This window comes from Balaenoptera physalus, assembly GCF_965194825.1.
Source record: "Balaenoptera physalus genome assembly, chromosome: 16".
Taxonomy (NCBI): domain Eukaryota; kingdom Metazoa; phylum Chordata; class Mammalia; order Artiodactyla; family Balaenopteridae; genus Balaenoptera; species Balaenoptera physalus.
The window spans coordinates 74,079,452-74,106,379 of record NC_138898.1 but is presented as its reverse complement, the minus strand read 5'-3'; the positions used below and the strand labels follow the sequence as shown (position 1 = coordinate 74,106,379).

Here is a 26,928-nt window from a genome sequence, read left to right as displayed (position 1 = left end):
AGGAAGTAGAAAGTTCTGTGAAGAGAGAACAGCATTTCCCAGACCAGGACTTTGCAGATTTCATATCAAGTAGAGATCTGTGGGAAGAGAGGTCTGATGGAAAAGGCAACTCAGTGTGCCAGTGATCCCAGTGGATGGGGCTCAAACACCAAAGCCAGAGGTTACAAGCTGGTCCACGGACCAAATCTGACAAGCAAATAGGATCTGTTTCTTGCCTACATGTTTCTAATTGACCAGGCAAGACAAAGGCTCTATCTCTTCTGTTCAATTACATCCTCAGCACTGTGTGAGCAGTATCCTCACATAATAAGTATTCAGTAAACATTTACTGATGTTGATGTTGATGGATAAATGGATACTGGAGTTGGGTGATTTTCAATAAACATCCAGATTTCTAGCTCCTTTTGAAAAATCAGAAAAATTAGGAAAATAGTAAGCTGAGGCTGAGTAGCAGCCGTTCCCTGTAGACAGAAGCTGTTCCCTCCATTTTACCACAGTCCTCACCACTCTCTATTGTCTCATATGGCGCCCACTTCATTTCTACACAACATTGCCAGCATGTAAGCATTTATGTTTGCTGACCTAAGCCATTATGGGAATTTTCCAGGTTAAGTTGACTCTAGTCCCTGAAAAGGGTGCAGCCAGAGAGCCTGGGTTATCACTTGCCTTGCTAGCCCTTTAAGCATCCCTCCTGAGAAAGCAGGGCCTCACTTCTGCCAGAGTCTGTGGGCTTTAGGAGGTCAAAAATGTCACAAACTCACCCTATATCTTGCTCTTCCTTTGCTTCCAACATTTCCAAAATGGGGAACATGAATCATTCAAAATTCAAAATAATCTATTTCATTTTTTTTGTTGTTTTTTTAGTAAGATCACAGGCAGGTTTTTTTTTTTTTTCTAAAATGCTTTACAAATGCTAAGTTTGTTATTATTACTGCATATTCCACTGGGCCATTGCCTGCAAGGAATCAATGGGGAAGGAAAATGTAGTTGATTAAGCTGATCAAGAAAATCAAATAGCTTCACACTAAATTAGCCAAAGACCTTAAAGTATCTGGAATGGTCCCACTCCTGTCAGAGAGAGGGACCCCAAAGTGAATGCAATGGGGGGCACTCACTGATCAAATCACAAATTAAAGTCTACAAGGTACAGACCTATTGAGATCCCAGGAAATCCATTAGGCATGGCTCTTGTGGGTACCCTGTCAGCAGCTGGGAGGCACTGCAATTTTGTGGTTAAGGGAATGGATTTCTCAGCTAAACAGATCCAGATTTGAGGCCTGGCTCTGTCACTTACCATCTGAAAGTGCTGAGTTTCTCAGCCTCAGTCTCTGTAAATGCCAATAAGAATAGAAAACACTTCTTCAATTGAAATGAAGGTTAAATAAGGATCATGAGGTTTCGGTATTAATACAAACACTTAGCAGAGCTTTCAGCACCCAAGAAATGCTGAGTAAACATTAGTTATGCTATTCTAAAAGAGAAATGGCATGAAAGTTTGCCCCAGATCAAGCAATAAACTTCATTCATGCCCACGCTCACTCATAAATAGACTGTTCTATTCGACCTACCATCTGCAGGCATTCTGCTAAGCCCCAGGGTAAGGAAGTGATCTCGGTATTTAAATTCTAGCTGGAGAAACACAGACATAAACAACAATTACCAGATCATTTTACAAGTTCATACAAAGGACGAACAAAGGCCTAGAGGATGAAATTACTCTGCCAGGGAGAGTCTGAAGTTCTTAGAGAGGCAAATCTATAGAAGCAGAGAGTAGATTAGTGGTTGCCTGGGGTTGAGGGTAGGAATGGGGATTGATACAAAAGGGCACGAAAGATCTTTTTTGGGGAGAAGGAAATGTTCTAAGTTGGACTGTGGTGATGGTTGCACAACTATGTAAATTTGCTAAAAACCATTGAGTTGTATACTTAAGTGAATTTTAGTAAATCATATCTCAATAGATTGTTTTTTTTAAAAAGAGTTCACAGAGAAAACACCATGTAAGCTAAGTCTGCAGGTTGGGTAGGATTCACTATAAAGAGAGGATTTGGTTTTCCCCCAGGTCCTGGCATACAAGCAAAGGCAGAGAGTGGGCAGAACTCAGCTGATCAGGGACCAGCAACATGGCAGGTGGAGGGAGAGATGCGTGAAAAGGCGGGATGAGGTATCCCACCTAGTGTTGAACTGTGGGGCAGGGGGCTTCCCCAGGATACAGCCGTATTACCCCACCCTCAGAAATGCCTGGTATCTGCTGTTTCGCCTTCTGTCTCCCACGCAAATGGTGGGCTTTGGCTTTGCCAAAAAAAATACGTGCTCACTGACTGAAACCAGAAGTCCCCTCACAGGACAGGATAACAGAGCGAAGTGCTTGATTTCTCTGCTGTTTCCCCAGCTGAAGCTTCCCCTTCACTGGTACTTAGGGGATTTGTAGCTTCTTTTCGGAAATGGCACAAGAGGTTTCTCTGCTTAATCCCCAGATCTTCAGAGTTTGGGCGGCATTCGGTTTCTGTTTCAAGAGCACCACAGTGAAATGTGTGACAGCCAGCTTTGAGCTGGGAGAAATCAAGGCGATCAGAAAGCTTTTAAAGATGAGAAAGCTGAGGCCAAAGCAGCACCTTTCAAGATTTCTACCCAGGCCACAGTTTCCCCTCTGCTGTCCCACCTGCCAACATAGCAGACGGGGTTATAGTCTCTGACCCCACCCTCCAGACCTAGGGTGACTGGATCCCTGGCCCCAGCTGGGCCATTTACATAATCTCTCCAAAGGTTTTAGAACACAACTGAGGAACGTGCATTGCTCTGGGCTGGTCAGTGGACCTGCATCCATGTGGAATTGACATCTGCTCTGGAGAGAGTGATGGAGTTGACCTTTCCCCTCCATTCTGACAGCTTTCTGGTTTCCAAGTCTAGTCCTCTGTGAGACTGGGTTCACTTTATGACACCCTTGGGATTTATTAAATGCTCTGGATGCTTCCAGTAAATTCCTATATTTTGCTTACACAAGTTGGAAATAGATTCCTTTCACTTGTAACCACAGTGTCCTAACTGAGTCAGAGAGTGGTTGGCCCAAATCACAAAGCAAAATTGACACCAGAATCCTTCTCTCCTGCCAGACCACGGATCTTGATGTTCATTACCCAAGATGGTAGAGGTTAGCTGCTCATCAAGTCTGGGCACCCATACAGAATTCATGTGACTGTTTCCAGAAGCAAGTCCACCTCAAGTTCAACCTGAGAAGGGAATGCATTTTATAAAAGAGGGAAAGGTTGTAGTGCGGAAATCATAAATAGAGAGACAAGCCAGGAGAGGCAAGTAGGGGTTATCGTCGCAGGACTTTACGGCCATTGCAACAACTTTAGTTTTGCTTAAAGGGGGTGATACAGGAAAATGGGTTGAAATATGTAAAACACAGAGCAGTGTCTAGTACAAAACGCTGTGATAGTTGTTATTAGATACTAGTTATTATCCTGCGGGTAATGGGAAGTACTTGATTGTTAGCGAGGTAATATCACTTTTAGATTTTTGAAAGGTCCCGTGGGTGGAGGGTGAAGAATGAACTGGTAAAGAGCCTCAGAGGGTTGAGGAGGAAGACAGAAGGCTGTTGTTATCCTCAAAATGGGAAAGGATCGTATCTTTAATAAGAGTGGTGCCAGTGGATAGAGAGAGAAGCTGATAGACTTAAAGGGATGCTTAAGGGGTAGAACTGACAGGACTTAGTGACAGACTGACTATTTGGAATAAAAAAGCAAGCAGCTCAGAGATTACTCTCAGATTTTGGACTGAACAATGAGATGGCTGGTCATGTCATTTAACAGAGACAAGCACTAGAAGAAAACTAAGTTGCGTGGGGAGGTGATAAGTTTCGTCTCTGGGCACTTTGCATGTGAGGTGAATGTGAAATAGCCAAGTGAAGATGTCAAGTAAGCATCTACATATTGATGTCTGAAGCTTGGAGGAGTAAACCTTAAAAAGGAAACATTTTAAGTCATTGTTGTTTCAAAGCTGAAGCCATGAGTATGGATGAGATGTTCCAATGGGAGTGCCCAGAGTCACATTCCACAGAAAGCCAGTGGGATCTACTTAAGCATGATGGATGCTGTAGCCCACGGAGCCCCCCACCAATGCCTCAAGCTCCAGCTCAATAAATAGCTACTTACTGAATAAAGAAATCAATCAGTCAATTCATGAACGGGATTGAAAGCTAGAGCGGCATATCAGATCCTTCTGTGGAGGCAGTGAGAGGGAATCATAGCCTGGAATCAACTTTGGGGTTTTTTTCCCCCAGTTTTATTGAGAAATAATTGGCACACACCACTGTATATATTTAAGGTGTACAGCATGATGGTTTGATTTACAGACATTGTGAAATGCTTACCACAGTAGGTTCTGCTAACATCCATCTCCTCATATAGATACAATAAAAAGAAAAGAAAGGAGAAAAGAAAAAGAAATTGCCTCCTTGTGATGAGAACTCTCAGGATTTACTCTCTTAACTTTCCTATACATCATACAGCAGTGTCAGCTGCTGTCATCATGTTAGATATGACATCCCTGGTACTTAAGTATAACTGAAAATCTATACCTTTTGACTACCTTCCTCCAATCCCCCCATCCCCAACTTTGATAACCACAAGTCTGACCTCTTTTTGTATGAGGTGTTGTTGCTGTTATTGTTGTTTTTTAAGATTCCACAGATAATTGCAACAAAAAGAATAAAATACCTAGGAATAAAGCTACCTAAGGAGACAAAAGACCTGTATGCAGAAAATTATAAGACACTGATGAAAGAAATTAAAGATGATATAAACAGATGGAGAGATATACCATGTTCTTGGATTGGAAGAATCAACATTCTGAAAATGACTCTACTACCCAAAGCAATCTACAGATTCAGTGCAATCCCTATCAAACTACCAATGGCATTTTTCACAGAACTAGAACAAAAAATTTCACAATTTGTATGGAAACACAAAAGACCCCGAATAGCCAAAGCAATCTTGAGAAAGAAAAATGGAGCTGGAGGAATCAGGCTCCCTGACTTCAGACTATATTACAAAGCTACAGTAATCAAGACAGTATGGTACTGGCACAGGAACAGAAATATAGATCAATGGAACAGGATAGAGAGCCCAGAGATAAACCCACACACATATGGTCACCTTATCTTTGATAAAGGAGGCAAGAATATACAGTGGAGAAAAGACATCCTCTTCAATAAGTGGTGCTGGGAAAACTGGACAGCTACATGCAAAAGAATGAAATTAGAACGCTCCCTGACACCACATACAAAAATAAACTCAAAATGGATTAAAGACCTAAATGTAAGGCCAGACACTATCAAACCCTTAGAGGAAAACATAGGCAGAACACTCTATGACATAAATCGCACTAAGATCCTTTTTGACCCACCTCCTAGAGAAATGGAAATAAAACAAAAATAAACAAATGGGACCTAATGAAACTTCAAAGCTTTTGCACAGCAAAGGAAACCATAAACAAGACGAAAAGACAACCCTCAGAATGGGAGAAAATATTTGCAAATGAAGCAACTGACAAAGGATTAATCTCCAAAATTTACAAGCAGCTCATGCAGCTCAATATCCAGAAAACAACAACCCAATCCAAAAATGGGCAGAAGACCTAAATAGACATTTCTCCAAAGAAGATATACAGATTGCCAACAAACACATGAAAGAATGCTCAACATCATTAATCATTAGAGAAACTCAAATCAAAACTACAATGAGATATCATCTCACACCGGTCAGAATGGCCATCATCAAAAAATCTACAAAGAATAAATGCTGGAGAGGGTGTGGAGAAAAGGGAACCCTCTTGCACTGTTGGTGGGAATGTAAATTGATACAGCCACTATGGAGAACAGTATGGAGGTTCCTCAAAAAACTAAAAATGGAACTACCATACGACCCAGCAATCCCACTACTGGGCATATACCCTGAGAAAACCATAATTCAAAAAGAGTCATGTACCAAAATGTTCATTGCAGCTCTATTTACAATAGCCAGGACATGGAAGCAACCTAAGTGTCCATCGACAGATGAATGGATAAAGAAGATATGGCACATATATACAATGGATTATTAATCGGCCATAAAAAGAAACGAAATTGAGTTATTTGTAGTGAGGTGGATGGACCTAGAGACTGTCATACAGAGTGAAGTAAGTCAGAAAGAGAAAAACAAATACCGTATGCTAACACATATATATGGAATGTAAAAAAAAAGAAAAAAAAATGGTCATGAAGAACCTAGGGGCAAGACAGGAATAAAGAAACAGACTTACTAGAGAATGGACTTGAGGATACGGGGAGGGGGAAGGGTAAGCTGGGACACAGTGAGAGAGTGGCATGGACATATATACACTACCAAACGTAAAACAGATAGCTAGTAGGAAGCAGCCACATAGCACAGGGAGATAAGCTCTGTGCTTTGTGACCACCTAGAGGGGTGGGATAGGGAGGGTAGGAGGGAGGGAGACTCAAGAGGCAAGAGATATGGGGATATATATATATGTATAACTGATTCACTTTGTTATAAAGCAGAAACTAACACACTATTGTAAAGCAATTATACTCCAATAAAGATATTTAAAAAAAAAAAAGCCAAAAAAAAAAAAAAAGATTCCATGCCTAAGTGATATCATGTAGTATTTATCTTTCTCTGTCTGACTTATTTCACTTAGCATAAGGTCTTCAATGCCATCCATGTTGTCTCAAATAGTAGGATTTCCTCATTTTTATGCCTGAATAATATTCCCTTTTATATATACGTATATGTATATATATACATGGAATATATATATATACACCACATCTTCTTTATCCATTCATCCGTCAACCACTTAGGTTGGTTCATGTCTCGGCCATTGTAAATAATGCTGCTATAAACATGAGAGTTCAGGTATCTTTTTGAATTAGTGTTTTCATTCTCTTTGGATATATTCCCAGAAGTGGAATTGCTGGATCATATGGTAGTTCTATTTTTAATATTTTGAGGATTTCCATAGTGACTGTACCTGTAATCAATGTTTATTTCCTGAATTCTAGGCTGTCTTTGACTATCATTCATATATATATATATGTATACACACACACACACAACACACACACATACACACATACATACTTACATATTTTTTTTTTTAGAAAAAACACAGAGGCAGAAGTTGCAGGTACATAAAGCATGTCTGAAGTCTCATTCCCAAAACAAACAAAAAATCCCCAAACTTGATAGTACTGTAGAAATCTATTCATTACTATTCTTCCAAAATATCTTTCTCTTTGCTAGATATCTTAGGTTTCAGGCACCAGAATTATAGAAGAGCCACCCCTGAGCTTTCAAGCATGGACATAGGGAAACAGGAAAGAATCAGGCAAGCTTGGCTGAGAGCAGATATTTAATAACTTTGTTTAATATGAAGGCAGAATATAGCCTTGAGTATTGTATCTTCCTTCCAACTAACATCAGCTTTTCCTCCAGACTCAAAAAGCTCTCAAAAACCCCTGCCACCTCCTCAAAAGAAATTCCAGAGAAGAGTAAACTGGAATTTGAAGAGTGTCACCCTATAATGCCTTGTTTGAAATTCATTCAGCGTATGGATTTGTGCAACAGTGGTGGAAAAAAATGGAAGAAGCAAGAGCAATAAAAACAAGCTTGGTGAACTTGATGTAGTAGAGTCAGAAAACCTAATTTGTAAGGGTGGCTGCTATGGTCATCAAGCAATTGTGTTTCTATCAAAAAAGTTTATATTATATTCTAGATGCCACCACTCCAATGGGCCCTTCAGAGGAAAACTGACTGATGGCCCTGGCCTTCTGCCATAGCTGAGTGGACCAGGGTGAGACCCAGCCCAGGGCAGCTATTCTATATGGCAGTAGTTCTTAAATTTTAATGTACATGCAATCATTGTTGCTTTTGTTGTGGTTATCCATTTACAATGCTTGGTGTCGGTCTATTTATCTCTTGTAAAAATAAAATACAGTGTGTGTGTGTGAAAAAACAAAAAACAAAGAACAAAACCTTCTTGATACTTTTTAAGCTTCCTTTCTGCTTATTATATAGTTATATTCATTGAAATATATATTTCTACTAGGCTTAATACCTGTTACTTGCTGGGTAAAAATATGAATGAGCACAATAATGAAATTCTTTTACACTTATTATTTTGCTGTCTGCTTTGTACCAGTTTTCACTGAAATACTTGTCTATATATATTGGGGCTACCTATACATTCACATTTACTGCATTTTGTTGCTTGTTATGCATTTTTACTGATATATCTTCTCTGTCTGTATGTATTGGCTAGGAATTCATTCAAAATCACCTTCTATCGTGTTTTTTGGTTAACAGTATTCACTAAAATAGAGTGGGCAAAATTCACTTTCATAATATTTCATGTATGGTACAGAATGTCATTTGTTAGTAAATTCATTATGCTTTGATACTTGCCAAAAAAATAAAAATAAAAAATAAAAAATAAAAAAAATTAAAAAAAAATTTTAATGTACAAAAGAATCACCCAGAAAACTTGTTAAATACAGTTTTCTAGGACGCATGCTCTGAGATTGGAATTCAGTAGGTCAGCACGTAGCCCATCAATTTGCATTTCTAACAAGCTCCCCTGTGGTGATGCTGATGTTGCTGGTGCCTGGGACTGGTTGCAAGCATTTTGCTTAACGGCTGCTACCTCTGCCATGGCAAGGATGCTCAGATACCCACAACATGCGCAGAAGAGTGCCAGGCCACAGTAATTGCTCAATAAATATTTGTTGAATAAACAGTCCTCTCTTGAGGAGTTGCAATATTTAGAGACAGCCAGTTAGCAGATAAGAGAAAGGCCAAAAATACAAATAAAGAAGGCAGTGGGAAGAAGCCACGAGACAGCAAAAGCCACAAGGCAACCAAAGGCATAGGCTTGCGTGGCCATGTATAAGTCAAAACTTAGAGAGAAGAGGGAAATTCATCAGTAGTGTCCAGGGTAATAGAAGCAAAAGCTAAGATTCATTGACTTGCCTACAAATAACAAATGCTGGAGAGGGTGTGAAGAAAGGGAACCCTCCTACACTACTGGTGGGAATGTAAATTGGTGCAGTCACTATGGAGAACAGTATGGAGGTTCCTCAAATAGAGCTACCATATGATCTAGCAATTCCACTCCTGGTCATATATCCGGACAAAACTACAATTCGAAAAGATACATGCATCCCTATATTCATAGCAGCACTATTTACAATAGCCAAGACATGGAAGCAACCTAAATGCCCATCAAAAGATGAATGGATAAAGAAGATGTGGTACATATATACAACGGAATATTACTCGGCCATAAAAAAGAATGAAATCGTGCCATTTGCAGCAACATGGGATGGACCTAGAGATTGTCACAGTAAGTAAAGTAAGTCAGAAAGAGAAAGACAAATACCATATGACATCACTTATATGTGGAATCTAAAATATGGTGCAAATGAACTTATCTACAAAACAGAAACAGACTCACAGACATAGAGAACAGACTTGTGGTTGCCAAGGGGGAGGGAGTGGGGGGGATGGATTGGGAGTTTGGGGCTAGCAGATACAAGCTATATAGAGAATGGATAAACAACAAGGTCTTATTGTATAGCACAGGGAACTATATTCAATATCTTGTGATAAACCATAGTGGAAAAGAATATGAAAAAGAATATATATATATACACACACACACACACACACACACACACACACTCATATATATCTGAATCACTTTGCTGTACCCCAGGAACTAATACAACATTGTAAATCAGCTATACTTCAATAAAACTTTTTTTTAATTAAGAAAAAAGGAAAACAAGGGCTTTTGAGGGAAATCAAAGATGAACAGGGTGGAAAGAAGCACAGATTCCATAGTCACATGAGGAAGAAGACTTCAATCCACACTCTCTGCTTTATAGATGCTTAGCCCCTGGCTTCACTGATAGTTACTGAGGAGAAACTGGGCCTTTTTCTTGGGTCCCTTGGTTAGACAAGTTTCTTGGAAGACTTATTTATAGACTGAATTTAATTCCTTTCTTCCCTTTCATTTTTCAACCCCCTCAGATAGGGATTATTTCCTTATCACTCCTCTAAAATGATTGCCAAATCCTCAGGATACATTTAGGGTCTCACCTTCTCACACCTCCCAGCAGCCTTCAGGCACAAGTGGCTATGCCATCATTTTGAACACTAGCCCTTCTCAACTTTGGTGGCACCAGCTTTCCTATTCCCCCCCGCCAAATCATTTGGCCACTCTTTCTCCTAACCTAGGTCCTCATATTCTTCCTACCAAGTTAGAATTTGCCAGGGCTCAGGCCTGGACTGATTCTCACTCCACATGATCTCCCTAAGTGATGCCCTAAGTCCCATGACTTGCAAAACCAGTTATTGCCAATGACACCCCAAATTAACTGATGCCCTGAGCTCAGGCTAATACCTACAAGTGCTTTCTCAACCACTCTATCTGCATGTCTACTAGACATCTCACACTTAACATATCCAAACAGAATTCTTCATGTCTCCCCAACCCCCAAACACGTCCCATCTTCTCTAGTTAGTTCCAGCATGATAACTTTCAAAATGCATTGCCAACCTTTACCAATCATGGAAGTTCCTACGAAAAAAATGGAAAGATCTGTTAACACGGGGCCCCTATTCCCCCAGGGTGAAGGATTACTCTAGGAAGCCCATGCCCGTTCCAGTTTTTAAATCCCTGGCTGGCTCACTGCACACAAATACATCACCCACCTAGCCTCTGTGGGCATTTAGCATGGCACTCCTACACCAGCCTCCTCTTGCACTTTTCTCCCCACTGAGCACACTAGCATCCATCCACATGGGCTTTATTTTCGTTCCTTAACTGAGCCTGGTTCTTTTCTGCCTCAGTGCCTTCCCTCTGTCATGAAAAAGTCCTCCTTCTTTACCAAGCTGCCCCTACTCATCTTGCAGATTTCGGTCAAATGTCACTTCCATTAGCCTCATCACCAGCCCCCGTCTAAATTGCCCTTGTCATGTGCTCCTTCGTGGCACTCCCTACAATTTCTAATTCTGCACACGTGTACTGAACAGGTTAGGGCCATCTCTCCTCACACAGGCTGTGAACTCCTTAAAAGTCCATTATCTAATGGTATTCATCTCTGGATATCTATCTAGTGCTTGGCATAGAATAAATATCCAATAAATACTGGCTAAATGAGTGAATGAATGAATGTCATCTACTTTATAATATGCCGAGGGTCGGCTTCCTCATCTGTAATGTGATGACAATGATATTTGCCCTTCTTTGGACACGTATTACTTGATAGACCAAATAAAACCATGAGCTAGCATACCATTTTATTACATTTTCATTCTTCAGGAGAGAAAGGTTATTCTACCCATATTTGTATCATCAGCACCTGGTATAAAGTTACTGGGCAATGAATGTGTGTTGAATTGAATTGCTATTATTATTTGTCTGAAGAAAGATCAAAACAAAAGTTGATGGTAGCTCCCCAGTCCATAGTTAATGCTCCTAACCATCTATCTCAAAAAGATGCTTTGACCTGATCATAAGGTTTGGAGATCTTAAAGTAAGCATGTTTGGGGTGAATCAATACATTTATGGCCTAGGGCAAAGGGTTTTTTGTTTTGTTTTGTTTTTTCCCTGAACGAGTTTCCGTTTCTTACCTGTTTGTTTTATCTTTGGAAAGGCATCTGAAGTTCATCAATAAAGGTGATGTTCATTACTTGAAGGTTTAGGCAGCAGAAGAAAACAGCTGTAGATTATAGAAGGTCTGTTTTCACCCAACGATGTCAAATACCTAGATCATAGGTACAGCAATGGTTAAAGCTAAGCTGTACAATGATGGGGAGGGGATGCCCAAACCTGGTCTGTGGGTATGGGCAGCGTAAGGATACTCATAGTCGTCCAAAAAGCTCACCTCCATGACTCCCCAGTGCACATGTGAGAGTAACCCACATGGATTCAGTCTGCGTAGCCCATCTATGGCCCTCCTGTCCAATTCACAGCCTGGTGCGTTTAGAAAGCGTGATAATAGACTGCATGCTTGGGATTTCCCTGGCAGGACAGTGGTTAAGACTCCATGCTTCCAAAGCAGGGGCCGCCGGTTTGATCCCTGGCCGGGGATCAAGATCCCACATGCCCCACGGTGTGGTCAAAATAAATAAGTAAGTAAAATAGGCTGCATGTTTACTGAGCCCCTGCTATGTGCCAGAACCTAGCGAGGCATCTTCCCAGCTCATTTAATCCCTACCTAGGAGGGATCGTTATCTCTTTTTAGAGATGTAGAAATGGAGGTTCAAGTAGCTTAACTTGCCCGAGATCATAAAATTGGCCAATGATGAAAAGCAGCGGTACCCACATTGAAGAATGGATTCAAAGAACACCATAGCAACAACAAAGGATGTACTACACCAAGACACCTGTTCGTTTCAGAGTTTGCGCTGCCCCACAGAGCGTCAAACAGCCAATCACTTTCTTCTTGAGCTGCCATGGCCATATCTCAGCGCACATCATGATACTGTTGAAGGAACATGCGTTTTGGAATCACATCTTGATCTGAGTTCTTCCTCTGCTACGAATGAGCTATGTGCTGCCAGGAGATTTGTCTCTCTGTACCACTGGTCAGGTGATCACGTGTTCTGTGGTTGTCTGGCCTATAACAGACCCATAATGAATGATATTTCCACTTTTCCTCCTTCCTGCCTCAAGGAAGTAAACATCACCATGATGTTTATCCTAAAAACCGACACTAATAACTTTCCTTTTTTTTTTTTAACACGCCAAGGCACCCAGCTAAGCCTCTAACATACCATACTTTCATTTAATCCTCACAAACCCTTTTTCTTCCAGATGGTGGAACTGAGTCCTGGAGAGGTTAAATAGCTTGCTCAATCTTAGTAATGACGCCAGAACTCTGACTTGAACCCTAGCCTATTTGAAGCTGGATTCCAAGCTATCTAACACTGTGCCACGCTGCCTCTCTCCCTACACTCCTAGACAATAAATATTGAGAAAGTATAAGCTTTTTTTGTTCATTTGTGTTTTTCACAATAATATTCCCTAACCTGGCATTCTATGTTTATGCATAATCACCAGGAAAATTTAAAGGTAGAAAGATCAGGAGACATCAGCTCAGGTTGTATAAAAATCAGCCAGCCTGATCTGATATTACGATGGGCAGGAAATTACTAGAAGTTCCATATCATCTGTGGGAGTCTACTTTGGGTATTACGTTACCTTTAAAGTATTCTTAGAACTCCAAACACATCCACAGATGTTAAGCACTTGAAATTTTCATGACATGACTGTATTTTCCTCGACAATTCCTTGTGCATCAAGAAGAGGCAAAGGGCCGAGAAATGGAGGGAAGAGGCAAATTTTAAAACAGAATTTAGAAGCAGGTGCGTTTGTGCTTCTCACTCCAGGCCAGGCTCTCCTCGCCTCGCTGTTGCTTCAGAGGAGCAGCAAAGCGATCGATCTGGCTCAGAGGTGAAGCTCTTCACAGAACCTCTTCCAGGAATCTTGCAGGGCTACTGAATATTTGAAGGATCTGGGCTTCCACGAACGCAATACAAAGAAGAATGAAACATGTCGTGCTGTAGAGCAGTGGTTCTCAAGCACGGGTTATTTTGCAGCCCAGCAGCCATCTGACAACGTCTGGGGTCATTTTTTGGTTGTCACAACGGGGAAGGGTGCTCCTGGCATCTCGTGGAGAGATGCTAATAAATATCCCACAATGCACAGGACAGCCTCCCACAAGAAAGAATTACCTGGGTATAATGTCAACAGTGCCCAAATCAAGAGACCTGGCTTTAAGGAAGTGTCTCTGTTTTTGAATTTTTTAAAAAATTATCATCGAAAAAGCAAATTACTACCAGCCTGTCAATAAAATGGTCTTTCTAAAACACACTCCTGGGCTTCCCTGGCGGCGCAGTGGTTGAGAATCTGCCTGCCAATGCAGGGGACATGGGTTCGAGCCCTGGTCTGGGAGGATCCCACATGCCGCGGAGCAGCTGGGCCCGTGAGCCACAGCTACTGAGCCTGCGCGTCTGGAGCCTGTGCTCCGCAACAAGAGAGGCCGCGATAGTGAGAGGCCCGCGCACCGCGATGAAGAGTGGCCCCCGCTCGCCGCAACTAGAGAAAGCCCTCGCACAGAAACGAAGACCCAACACAGCCAAAAATAAATAAAAATAAATTAATAAATTAATAAATAAATAAATAAATAAAAATTAAAAAATAAAACACACTCCTTTAGATTACTTCCTGAATGAGACTCCACAGCTCATTGCCCCTTACAGGATGGTCTGAAGCCCTAAGCACCATATGCAAGAAACTCCATGACCCGGATTGGCTACCTTCTCCTTCTCACCTCCTACCCCACCAAGAGCCAATGGCGCTGGACTTCCCACCATCTCCCAGGCCAGCCTTGAACTTGCACCTCGCCCTGTGCCTTTGCACACCACTTTCTCTCAGCCTGGGGATCTTTTCTTTCTCCAAGATCTTTCTCCATCTTGCAAAACTCCATGCATCCCTCAAGGCCCCACGGCACCACCTGCTTCACCTTTTCGGAAAACACTTTCCACCAAAGTTTGTGGACCAAGAGCGTCAGCATCACCTTGGGGTTTATTAGAAAACCAGAATCTCAGGCCCTCATCCCAGACCTCGTGAACCAGAATCTGCCTTTCAGAAAGATCCCAGGCGCTCTGCACGCACATTAAAGTGCAAGGGAACTGCTGTAGGCAATGTGAGCTGCCAGCCCCATCTCCATACTCCCAGGACCTCCTAAATAGCCCCATACACCCAGATCGCTGGCTATACAGCAATCGTCTGTTTGTGCGTCTGTCTTTCTCTCTGCTTTGTGACCCTGATCTGGAGAAGGATGCTATTTTATTTATCTTTGTATCACTGGCATCAAAATAGAAGAGACACATAGCAGACACTCAATATTTACAGCTAAACAAATGAACAGCCTATTTATCCATGCTTCCTCCATCCCTGCCAGATGGAAACCCTGCATCCTTCTCCAGACAGCTGAGCCCAGCGTAGGTCCAGGACCAGCCTCGGGGGTATGATAACACTCCCCATCCAGTAGTTCTTAGAATCAAGAAGAGCCAGGACCCATCCTAAAAAATCCCACTGAAGCTTACTGTGTGCCAAGCCCTTTGTCTGGCAGTGGAGATACAATGTTAAAGAAAACACACCTGAAGAGGGCTCACGCCAGTGTTTAGCAGAGTACCGATCAGCACATGCATGTGAGAAACCAACAGACCTGAGGTGAGGGAGGGAACCATTTGAAAGGACTAGCTGGAACCTTCTATAGCAATCAAGGTCAAAATAGTGCCCGTCCCATCAGCTAGACCAGAAAACTTCACAATTACGGAGTACTGGGTAGAGTACTCAGAGAGTCTTGCTTCAGTAGCCCTAAGATAAACAATGTTTTAAATACTCAAATATTCGAAAATTAAGTAGAGACATGGAAGATATAAAAATATAAATCAAATTTCTAGCAATGAAAACTACAATGTCTAAGATCAAAATTATACTGGATTGGATTAATCGAAGATTTGATATCACAGAAGAAAGTATTAGTGAACTTGAAGGCATAGGAATAGACACTGCAAAATGAAACACAAAGAGAGAAAAAGGAATTTTTAAAAAATCAATGACCTATGGGTCAACGTCAAGTAACCTAATATACACATAACTGTAGTTCCCAAAATCAGGTGGACAGAAAAATACTTGAAAAAATAATAGCTGAAACTTTTCCAAATTTGATGAAAACTATAGACCTACAGAGCTGGGAAACTGTGCAAATCCCAAGCAAAGGAATAAAGAGCCCTGGAAATGGAAAAAAGAAAAAAAGACAAAGAAAGGAAGGAAGGGAGGGAGGGAGGGAGGGAGGGAGGCAGGGAGGGAGGGAGGAAGAAAGAAAAACACACCTGGTCCCTATTTACTGGGGCTGATATTCTGGGGAGGAAAGCAGAAATGAACATGTCATCCCAGGGTGGTGGGTTCTACCAAATAGGAAGTTTGGGATGCGAGGGGAGCAGGTGTGACATGGGGCGGGCGTGGTGCTCCTGCTAACGTAGTCTCCTTCCTGAAAGAGTGACATTTTAGCTTAGGGGTTAAGGGTGAATGGGAGTTAGCCAGGAAAAGTGGAGTAAAAGTCTTCCGGGATGAGAGGAAACAGCAAAGACCCTAAGATACAGAGGGTGTGACTGATTAGTTCACAGCATTTCTACCCCAGGGGCCCGGATAATCCCTTAATTAGAGTCCTCTCTACACACACTTCTGCCCCCTTCTGATGGGCCTTATCTTCTTTGCTTGACTAGTGCTTGCTTTCCCAGCTGGACTTGAGACCTTCTCAATCAACAGCCCTCTTAGCCAAGGCCTAGACACCCTTCCCAGGCTCCTTAGAAGGCTAGACCGTGCTTTTCCCAAGACCCATCTTTCACCTGTTTCCTGCTGCATTTAGACAGGTGGCCATCCCTCACTCATTCACTCATTCATTCACTCAGTATATTTATTTTGAGTCCTTCTCCGTGCCAAGTCCTGGGGCCACAGAGCTAAATAAAATAGACAAAAAACAGAACAAAACCAAAACCTGTCCTTCTTCTCTGGACCCTGCCAGGGGTTGGGAGCAGGAGATGGGTACGAGGAGGAGAGAGCTCCCAGGCAAGCTCCACCTGAGCCAGCCCTAAGATGCCCCACCTGCCCATAAAGCCATCTCCAGGGCACTCAGACCTTCCCACCACCTCCTCCAGTCTACTGTGGTGACCCCCATTTCCGCATGCCCCCTAAGTAAATGGGAGGTGTTTTCTAGGGAATCGGATTTCATGATTCTTTAAGAAGCTATCGGCATGGAAAGCACGCGGGACGGAGCAGCCTCCCCTGACTGATAACACTTATCTGGGTTACTCTGTCTCACAGAGATTCATTCTGTAATTTCTGGGGCCTCAGAGAGAATGTCTTCATATTTCTCAATACATTAAACTGCACTCACTATTCATTGGCCCTAACAGCTCCATTATCAAAGAGCCCAATATTATTACCAGGCATTAAGTTATCTACAATTATTTTGTTTTATTCTCCATTCTGGTGAGATAAGGCATGCAGACTGGGCAAGTCTGGGCATCGTTTGCAATTTGTATGTGAGTTCAACAAAGAGCATGGAGCCTTATCTAAACTCCTTGCTGGGGTTTTTCATTGGACCTCTTGCTGTGCCTCCTTCTTAGTAAGAATGTTATAATAATGCTCCATATCAGGGGTCAGCAAACTACGGCCTGGGGGCCAGTGTGGCCGCTTTTGCAAATGGAATTTTCCTGGAAAATGGCCACACCTGTTCGTTTACTTTTTTTTTTTTAATTAATTTATTTATTTTTGGCTGCATTGGGTCTTCGTTGCTGCATGCAGGCTTTCTGTAGTTGTGGCGAGCGGAGGCTACTCTTTGTTGCAGCACGTGGGCTTCTCATTGCGGTGGCTTCTCTTGTTGCAGAGCACGGGCTCTAGGCACATAGGCTTCAGTAGTTGTGGCACACGGGCTCAGTAGTTGTGGCTCATGGGCTCTAGAGCGCAGGCCCAGTAGTTGTGGCGCCCCGGCTTAGTTACTCTGCTGCATGTGGGATCTTCCTGGACCAGGGCTCGAACCCATGTCCCCTGCATTGGCAGGCAGATTCTTAACCACTGTGCCACCAGGGAAGCCCTCGTTTACTTATTGCTTATGCTGCTTTCATGATAAAAACAGCAGGGCTGAGTAGCTGCAACAGAGATCATGGGCCCTCAAGCCTAAAAATACTATCAGGCTTTTTTCAGGAAAAGACTGCCAACCCTTGAGCAATAGCTAATGTTTGTAGCATATAAATCCTGTGCAAAAATCCTTTATGTGGTTTGTGTCCTTTAATCCACATAAGATCCCATTTTACAGATGACACTATCGAGGCTGAGAAGTGATGGTCAGTCCAGGGTCCCAGCAGCGCTAAATAGCAGAGTCAGGGTTCAAGCCTTTGTTGCATCAGCTGTGTCTGATTGACACATTCACATGCCTCTTGATATCTGAACTTGCATTGACCCTCTCGAGCTAAGGGACTTTGTCAAATGAGGCAGGTAAGTCACTTTTTCTCCCCTGATAAAAGCTAGTGGGCTGTTCGGACAGCTGGATGAGGTATGGAGGGTAAAAACATACTGAGTCTCGGTTAAACATTCCGGTTGCTTCCCAGGTGACATATGTCCATCTGGAGACAGCAGGCTGTGTTCCCTGCTGCCCCCCAGCTGCATCCAGTCTGATAAGGCTCCTCTACTCCCTTGCTTCTCAAAGCGTGGTCTGCAGACCACCTGGGAGCTTGTCAGAAATGCAGAATCTCGGTCCCCACCCCAGACTTACTGAACCAGGATCTGCAGGCCAACAACATCCCCAGTGACTTGGTGGGGATTTGAGATGCTCTGCTGGTCTCCGCACCCTGATGAAATCCTGATGGTAATGCCATCAGCCTCAGCCGGTATCACGGACTGGAGCATCTCCACAATCTCAACCATGCTAGCCAAATGGACTTCTGTCCTGGTTTCCTCTATTTAATCCTTTCAATAAAGGGCACCCCAGTCTGTCTCCCAAGACCACATGGATGGACTCTTGATGCGTTCCCAGGGGCTTGTGGGCCTCCTCTCCTAAGGATTTGCCTTTTATACCTTTTGCTATCTCCTCCACACCTGCTGTGCAGTGATTCCTGGCACTTAAATAACAATACACTCCTGGCACTGAATATCATACTCTACCATGCCAGGGCAAGACACGCCCCCTCGATACTCGTAGAAACAAGCTGATGCTGCCCTCCTACTTCCTTGACCTTGAAGGCTTATCCTCACTGTGGCTCATATTCCTGATGCCCCAGCCAGCTTTATGCCTGGGATGGGACAGTCAGTAATTCCTCATGGGCAATGCAAAGGATATACACCTTCACCTTAGGGGGGGATGCCTTATCTATGTGCATCTGGAATGTGGCTCACCAGCCCCAGCTTCCAGCACGGGGCCCAGCAAACAACACAGGCTCAATCATGCCCTGACGATCAACCAACTAGTTGATCTCCAGACTCTATGAATCCCAAAGCTGTATTTCTGACCTCAGGTCTCCCATCCCCCGCCTCCTCCATCTCTCTCATGCATATAAGAAAGAAAGGGAGTCAGTTAATGGCCTGAGCAGTGAGGTAGGACTACAGCCAAGTGATGCCAGAAAACACATCATCCTATCAACTTGACCCTCTCCCTGCCCCATTAGCTGGTATCTCGGCTTCCCAGGGACTCAGCTGTGGCAGATGTTACCAGGTTCAAGCAGCCCCGGCCAGGCTGCACCCATACTGTTTGCCAAACTCCTAAAATCAGTCAGATGTTCTGGCACAGATGCCAGTAGGTTTCTCATCTCTCCCCACACACCTGTGATTCATCTTCCTCCTCCCCTTTTCTATCGCAAACACACATCTGTTCTGACTTAGGATAACTAAAGGAAAATTAAATGAATCTGTTTCGTGAGTCGCCAAGTATTTATAGGACTTTAATATAGGCTGATACAAAATAAAGAGAGAAATAAAAATAAGTTATCTCCTCAGGAAGCCAAGCAAAGTTCAAGGAAGAGAAAAATAAGTCATGTCCTTCGGGCTGATGAAGCTGTACGCATCTTTGGTTTTTCACAGTCTTTCTTCCAGGTCCCAGGAAAATCAATGAGGCTTGTTGGATTTTGAGAGATCAATGTTAAGAAGACGCGCTTTGCAATGCAGAACATGTGCGCGGTGTGCGTGTTGGAAGGGGCCACAGGCCGATGGAACAATCCTAATCCAGCACTTGGAGGAGTGTAAATATTGACTGTGGGGATACGGGCATCGCCAGGTCCTTCTCGCGCTGCCCCTTCAACTCCTCTCCGTGCGCTGTGAGCTGCCTCTAGCTGGCAGGTGGCTGAAGCTTTGGGTCACTGATGAACTTCAGCTTTCCTTAGTCCCTGCTTGCGAGGACGCCTTTCAGGAATAGGTCAGAGACGAGATTTTATAATAACTCTGTATGGAGTGTAATCTATAAAAATATCGAATTACTATGTTGTACACCTGAAACTAATATAATCTGTTAAGTCAACTATACTTCAAATAAATAAATAAATAAACAAAATTTGGGGAAAATGCTATTAGGGGCCTGCATAGGCACGGGGATCTAGTATATTGTTTGCAAACAAGGACATTCTGAAATGCCATGTTACTGGAAGTAAATACAGCATTGCCTCTTTTTTTCCTCATGGTCAGGGATATAAAACTAGCCAGAAATGGGGTGTTTGACATTAAAGAACACAAAGAGATGGTTCCTGGACATGAACAGGAGGAGATGGTGCCTGGCCCTATGAAGAATCTTCATGTGCAATACTGGACAATAAACAAGTGCATAATTACCTCTTCTTGAAAGAAAGAAAGGAGGGAGGGAGGGAAGAAAGGAAGGGAGAGAAGGAGGGAAGAAAGGAAGGGAGGGAGGGAAGAAGGAAGGAAGAAAAAAGAAAAAGAAATAAGTCAGAGAGAGAACTATAGGCTCCAAAGGAAATGACCAGAAGGGCAAGATCAATGTTACCTCTAATCTGGGAAAGTAGGTACCACGTCACCCTAGACACCTTTGACTCATCTCCCTTTCCCAGCATCCCCAGAGTCATCCGCTCACCAAACTTCCCTCCTGACGTCTGCTAGAGCCAGGCCCCAGGTCTCCACCTCTCCATCTCTCTACGACTGTCTTGGTTCATCCCATGTCTGCCATCTTCCACGCAGTTTCCAGCATAGTCTTTATTACGACAGGCATCTTATTATGTTTCTCTAATGCTTGAAATCTAACATTTTTGGCAGTTCATTAGGAATTGACTTGATTTTACCTTCGTGGGGAGCTCTCCCCAAATACATTTCCCCGATACCAGTCACACTGGCACTTAACAAGTCTTGTCTTTTCACACCTCCACGCATTTGCTTAGTAAACAACTAGATATCAATGTGCGGTTCTAGTGCCTTCCCTCTGTCCTCATTTCCTGATTCTCTTTGGCAGATATAAATGTTTTTTGTGTGTGATCCCATGGGACCCCTCTATTCCAGTATTTATTCTGTAGTATTATACTGTATTTCATAGTTATCTGTTTACTTGTTTCACTGTCCCCTTCACTGGAATATAACCTCTTTGAGGACATGACTTTCTCACGTTTACAGCTCTAACCCCAGCACCCTTAGTGCCTGGCACGTAATAATCACTCAAAATATATTTGTTGAATGAATGAATAAATGAAAAGTCTACCCCCGGGGGCTAGACTGTGAGTTCACTGAAGTCAGAATTTCTTGTTCATTTCATATTCTGGGTACACAGTTAAGTGCCTGGCACAGGGTAGGAATTCAAAAACTAATGTTTTGTTGAATTGAATTGGCCTGAAAAGCACTTGGCAGGGGGAACTTACCAAGGGGGTCCTCAGAATTGCTTCTCCATCTCTGTGTACAAAGCCAGATTAAAAGCTAAAAAGTGAGACTGCTTTCCAAAGAAAGAGAAGGAAGTCTTCAGTGAGGCTCAAGGACAAAAGATCCCCAAATCTCAACACCCCAAATTGGCAATTATGCTTCTCAGGCTTCACGGTTCCATTTATGAATGTAAATCCTTACCTTATCTCTGGAAACATACCACCATGTCAACTCGATTTTCAAAGACCTTTATACTCGCCACAACTTTGATATATATACTTTATTGTGGCACCATTTGCACTGCTAAAGTTAAGGCTGAGTCAGCACTTCTAGAAGGAAATCCATGTTCTGGGGATTTATAACTCAGCCATAAACACTTAGCTTTGGCTTTGGTGATAAAGAAATGAAATCTGCCCCGATGTGCAAAGATATGTAAGTGAACTCACTGAGCTCAAGGAGAAACCATGGGTGTCCCTTTTTAGAATTCTAATTCTAAATCAATATCAAGGAGAAAATATCACTAATGAGGAATACAAGCTTCTTCCATTTCTCAAGAAACAGAATCCAGTATGTGTGCTCGATTATGCGGACACCCTAACTCCTAATTACTTACCTCACTTTCCCCACACCCAGGTGGTCACCATATCCTAGTGGGTCTAACCTGCTGTCCTCCTCAAGCCTTAATGGGCCTGTGAATCACCTGGACATCTTGCTGACATGAAGCCCGGGGTGGCACCTGAGAGTCTGCATTTCTAACAAGTTCCCAGGTGATGTAGATACTGCTGCCCCAAGGACCAGTCTTTGAGAGCTCCCAGTATTTGAAAGCCCCCAATATGTCCCAGGCTCTGCATCCTCCCTCTTCCTTAATGCAGACCCTCATCATTTCATACCTGGCCTGTTTAACACCTGCCCCTCGATCCATTTTTCTGCCACCCCATCTGCCTTTATTTTATTTCATCCTTCTTTATGCTGCCAAGGAAGTTTTAGGGGAAAAATCAAAATCATATCACTTCCCAGCTTAAAACATTTTATCATCCCAAAATTACCTTCCCTATGCAATTAGGCCAGAATTCTCTAGCCATCTCCCCATCTCCCCACAGAGAGGGTGAATCATTCCCTTCCCGGTCCTACCACTTCCCACACTCTGCCATTAAATCTGTCAGTTACTAATTTTTGACCCATGTGTCTGTCAACCTCAACTGACTGTGGGGTCTTAAAAGGTAGGAAGCATATTTTACTCAGCTCAGGGTCTGCCAGTCAACAGGAGTTCAATAAGTGTTTGAAGACAGGAGGAATTAATAAATTAGGGAGTTTATAATAAGAGCTATCACTTATTGAGCACTGCTTGTTTACCAGGCGCTGTGCAATAGGCTTTACATTTATTAACCCATTTTATGCTCGGAACCACCCCGAGAGTTAAATACGGTGAGGCCCACACTATATAGGAGCAAGTTGAGAGAAGCTACGTAACTATCCCAAAGATACACAGCTGCTAAGTGGCGAAATCGAGTCCAAACTCAATTTCATTAAAATTCCAAAGTTCTTTCTCCTAATTGCCAAGCTATCATGAAAGACTGACGGAACAAATGAAGACAGGAATGAAGGCATGAATGACTTTTGTCATTCATTTTGTTGCCCTTGGGGATCTGTGAAGCCAGGCAACCTCTTCCTACAAGTCAATGAAAGTACCCTATTCAGATTGGCCAAGTGCTTATATATAAGAACAAAAAAAAGGTGATTTATGCCTCTGGTTTACTGCTCTGACCTCTGGCAGCTCAAAATAAGATTTGATTTTTAAAAAGCAAATGCCTCCACCTGTTATTTCAGCTCCTTGACACCAAGATGAAGGACATGAAGATGCTTGACCGACACTCTGGACCCAAGCAAGTTAAGAGCAGTGAATATGTTTTACCTACAGATATCACTAGGTGTGAGAGGCCAGAAATTCCACACATCATTCATTCACTCATTCATACGTCCATCCACCCATCCTTTCACTCACTCATCTTTCCATTCATTTATTCATTTTTTATTCACTTATCCATTCATTGATCCGTCCTGATGTTCATTTTTTCATTCACTCAATATTGATCAAGACTCTAGTGTGTTTTAGGACTATTTAAGTCTGAAAATATGGCAAGGCTGGAAGGGAGCTGTCAAAGGAATTTTCCTACAAAATTACCTCTCAAGTGATACTTGAAAGATATACAAAAATTATTCAGGTAAATAGGTATGTGGATTACAGCGTGTTACATAATGGATAAGGGAGGGATGAAGGTAGTTCTAGACTTAAGTAACAACATGTGTGCAAGCTGTGTGTGTGTGACGAGTCTGGCACACTTGAAGCATGGAGGAGGTGTGGGATGGCCGAACAGAAATTAGAGTACAGAGCAACAGGAGGAAGGGAGAATGATGAGATACAGAGATGCGGGCAAGAGTGCTCGATCCTCCTCTTTGCTTCTAGTAATTAGAGGATGTCAGTAGCTCTGTGGATCTACAAGGGATGCCCTGAGAAAGGACTGTGTCAAGTTGAGGGGACTTGATACAACCCTATCCATATTTATGTCCATATCCTTACAGGTTAACAAATAAATGAAGAATCAGGTATACCTGGAACACTCAAACATGGAAGTACAAATACATACATACACACACGTATGTCTATATCTATGTCTGTCTGTCTATCTACCAATCATCTTCATCTTTCTGTAAAGCAACTTCAGTTCTGACCCTAAGTCTTTAGTATAGTGGGGGGAAAAAAATCAAAGGTTCTTCCTGATGCCTTCCCCTGACCTTGAGATTCAATGCCACAGTGCTGGAAGTTTGACAGTAAGATGCTAAGGACTCCAGTGATCTATCCAGCCAGGGTGGCTGTTTTAGCATTGCCCTGCTGCCTCAAAGGCTCTCTGCTACTTCTGCATCATGCTCAGCACCTGCAATTTTTTAAAGCTGCCTGGGACCCCATTTGCCCAGAAGTTCCACATTGACATTTTCTGGCAGAGTCTTGTGGTCCCCCCTGCATGCATCCAAGAGGTATGGTCGCCTCTCTTTTGCACCCAGAGATCTCTCCCTCTCCCTCACCGCTCTTCACTCATTCTCTAACTAGATGCGTTGAAGGGAGTGCTTCTCCTTCTAGGATGGTAAAGAGGAGGCCACACTCTTCCCGTGATGTTACTTTACATCCCAAATCCCTGCCCCATCTAGGGTTTCAGCTTTTGAACACAAAAGCCACAAAGAAAGTGTGGGGCAGGCAACATTAGTTTTCTTCCTGCTAGATCCCTCCCCAGAAGCAATGAGCACTGAAATGAGTATCTCCTTTGTTGGGGCAGGACTAAGAGAGAGAAGAAAGAAAAGACAGGAGACATGCAGAAAAAAGAAACATAATTAATATCCATATTACCATAGACATGTGCTGTGGGGGTGAATATAGACAGAGACACAGTGACAGAACGAGTAGATAGTAGACATATACATAGGATAAGACAAAACAATGTTAATATGCTTGTATTTCCCAACTTCTAATCCCTGCAGGCTAAACTCATTTTTCCCATCTCCCAAACTCTAAGGAAGGCCCTGTCTGGACAAACAGGTCTGGGGGGAGTTTTGTAACGGAAAAAAGGAAAGCAAGGGGCAGAGGAGAAGAAAAGGCTGAGGGAAGCAAGGGTGGAAGAACACTGCTATATAGTTTAGGAAGAGAGGTGCTGAAGCAGCTCTTCTGTGTGAGAATGGGGCAAGAAAGGGGAAGGAAATGAAAGAGCATTTTAAGAATGGTTGCTGAGTATTTCCTACTACTCCCTGGAGCTGGAGGTGGGATACTGCACTGCCAGTTCCCATGGGGTCGGTTAAGTTTCCACAGATGCTGAGAGCTGCTCTCAGATGACTATACGTGGCCCTGGGACCCCATGGAGCCACACTGAACATCCTGGGGCAGAAACAGAGAAATGTGTTTAGGGCCAGGCATGAATTTCATCCCAGGTTCTTCACCAGGAACCTGCAGGGGAGGAGGAAAAGTAACTACTAGCTGTGGAGGAATTAATGCTTATGGGCTCAAGGAAGCCAAGAGCTTCTTCTAATACCACAGAGGCACACACCCAGCTCATTCACTCCAGGGATGAACTGCGGGGTCCCTGTCCTGACTTCTAAGGGGAATAGATCAAATTCAAGAGCAGGGAATCATAGGGTCCTCAAGCAGGTGTCACTCAGGTGACAGAGTATGCAGAACAGGGCATCCAGAGTTTCACAGATGGCATCTTCAATCTTTCTAACTCTATCCTTCCTCTGGTAACAGCTACATCCCAGTGTGGTTGTGTTGCATTAATCCACACACCTAAGAGGCACATAAGAGGATCTGAATCCACCCTAACTCTCTCCCCTATTGCCCCCCTAAAAGCTCAAGAATATACAATTTCATGAGTTCAAGTAAGGGAAGTTAGAAAAAAAGAAAAACAAACCAAAATACAGAACAAACGATGGAGCCTCATTTTTAAAATCCTAATATTAATAAAGTTGTGAAGTAAAACTGGCATAGAAACCAATTTCTGCAAATCCTCCTGCTGGTAAGTTATTCATTCATTTGTTCATTCATTCCACTTTGATCAACCACCAGAATTATACCGTAAGGGTGAAGGATGCAGGCTCTGGAGCCAGACAGACACAGAGTTTGAATAAATATCAGCTGTTTTTTGTTGCTAATAATAATAATAAACACTACCATGCTCCAAGCCCTATGTGAGTGAGGGGATTATTAAAGATAAACACTCTACATCTACCTTAGAATTGCTCAAAATCCAGCCAGGGGTGGAGTTTCAGTAAAGAAACTCTGTTGGAAATGTTTTCAACTGCATGTAACAGAACTTCTAGTTAATTGTGGCTAAAACCATGAAAACATTCCTAATTTATTTAACAAGAAATTTGAAAGTAGGCAGTCCCAGGGTTGGTCTGGCAGCTCCGTGATCTCCCAATGACATGTGTATCTTTCCACTCCTGTCGACTTATTAGTCCTATGCATGTTGCTATGTGACCATAACAAGGCTACCACTGAAAAGAGGTACCATGTTTGCCTTCAAGACTGGAGGGAGGAGTAAGGGACCATTCTAGTGGAGCCTTCTCCCAGGCTTGCCCTGACCATCAGGAAGCAAAACACCTTTCTAGAAGTCACTCGACAGACTAGTCCTAAGATCTCATTAGATGCAACTGGGTCACAGGCCCTCCCCCAATAGGTTCAGGGGAGGCTGGTGAAGTACATCTTGAGCTTTTCAGCTTCTAGAAGACGTGGGGATGCCTGTTGGGTTGGCCAACTAACAATACCTCCCTCAGGAACTTCCAGCATGTAGAACGACCAAAACGGAGGTGGCACATTTAAATTGGGACCACAGGAGAGATTGACTGATTCTCCTTTGGGATTTAGGACACACCTTATAGAGGAGGCAACATTGGTGAAACATC

At 42.9% G+C, this 26,928-nt stretch overlaps 1 protein-coding gene and 1 long non-coding RNA gene across 6 annotated transcripts in view; one reads left to right on the top strand and one right to left on the bottom strand.

The window, feature by feature from the left end:
* Nucleotides 1-26,928, bottom strand: part of HS3ST4 (heparan sulfate-glucosamine 3-sulfotransferase 4) — a gene marked incomplete at its 5' end in the record, with an annotated part of 575,045 nt that overhangs the window by 174,344 nt on the left and 373,773 nt on the right. The window lies entirely within an intron of this gene.
* The window catches only part of LOC309645689, a 329,294-nt gene continuing 305,206 nt past the window's right edge, over nucleotides 2,841-26,928 (top strand). Inside the window, exon 1 of the long non-coding RNA XR_014255018.1 lies at nucleotides 2,841-6,253. This is a non-coding gene — a long non-coding RNA (uncharacterized lncRNA). The remainder of the gene's footprint in view (nucleotides 6,254-26,928) is intronic.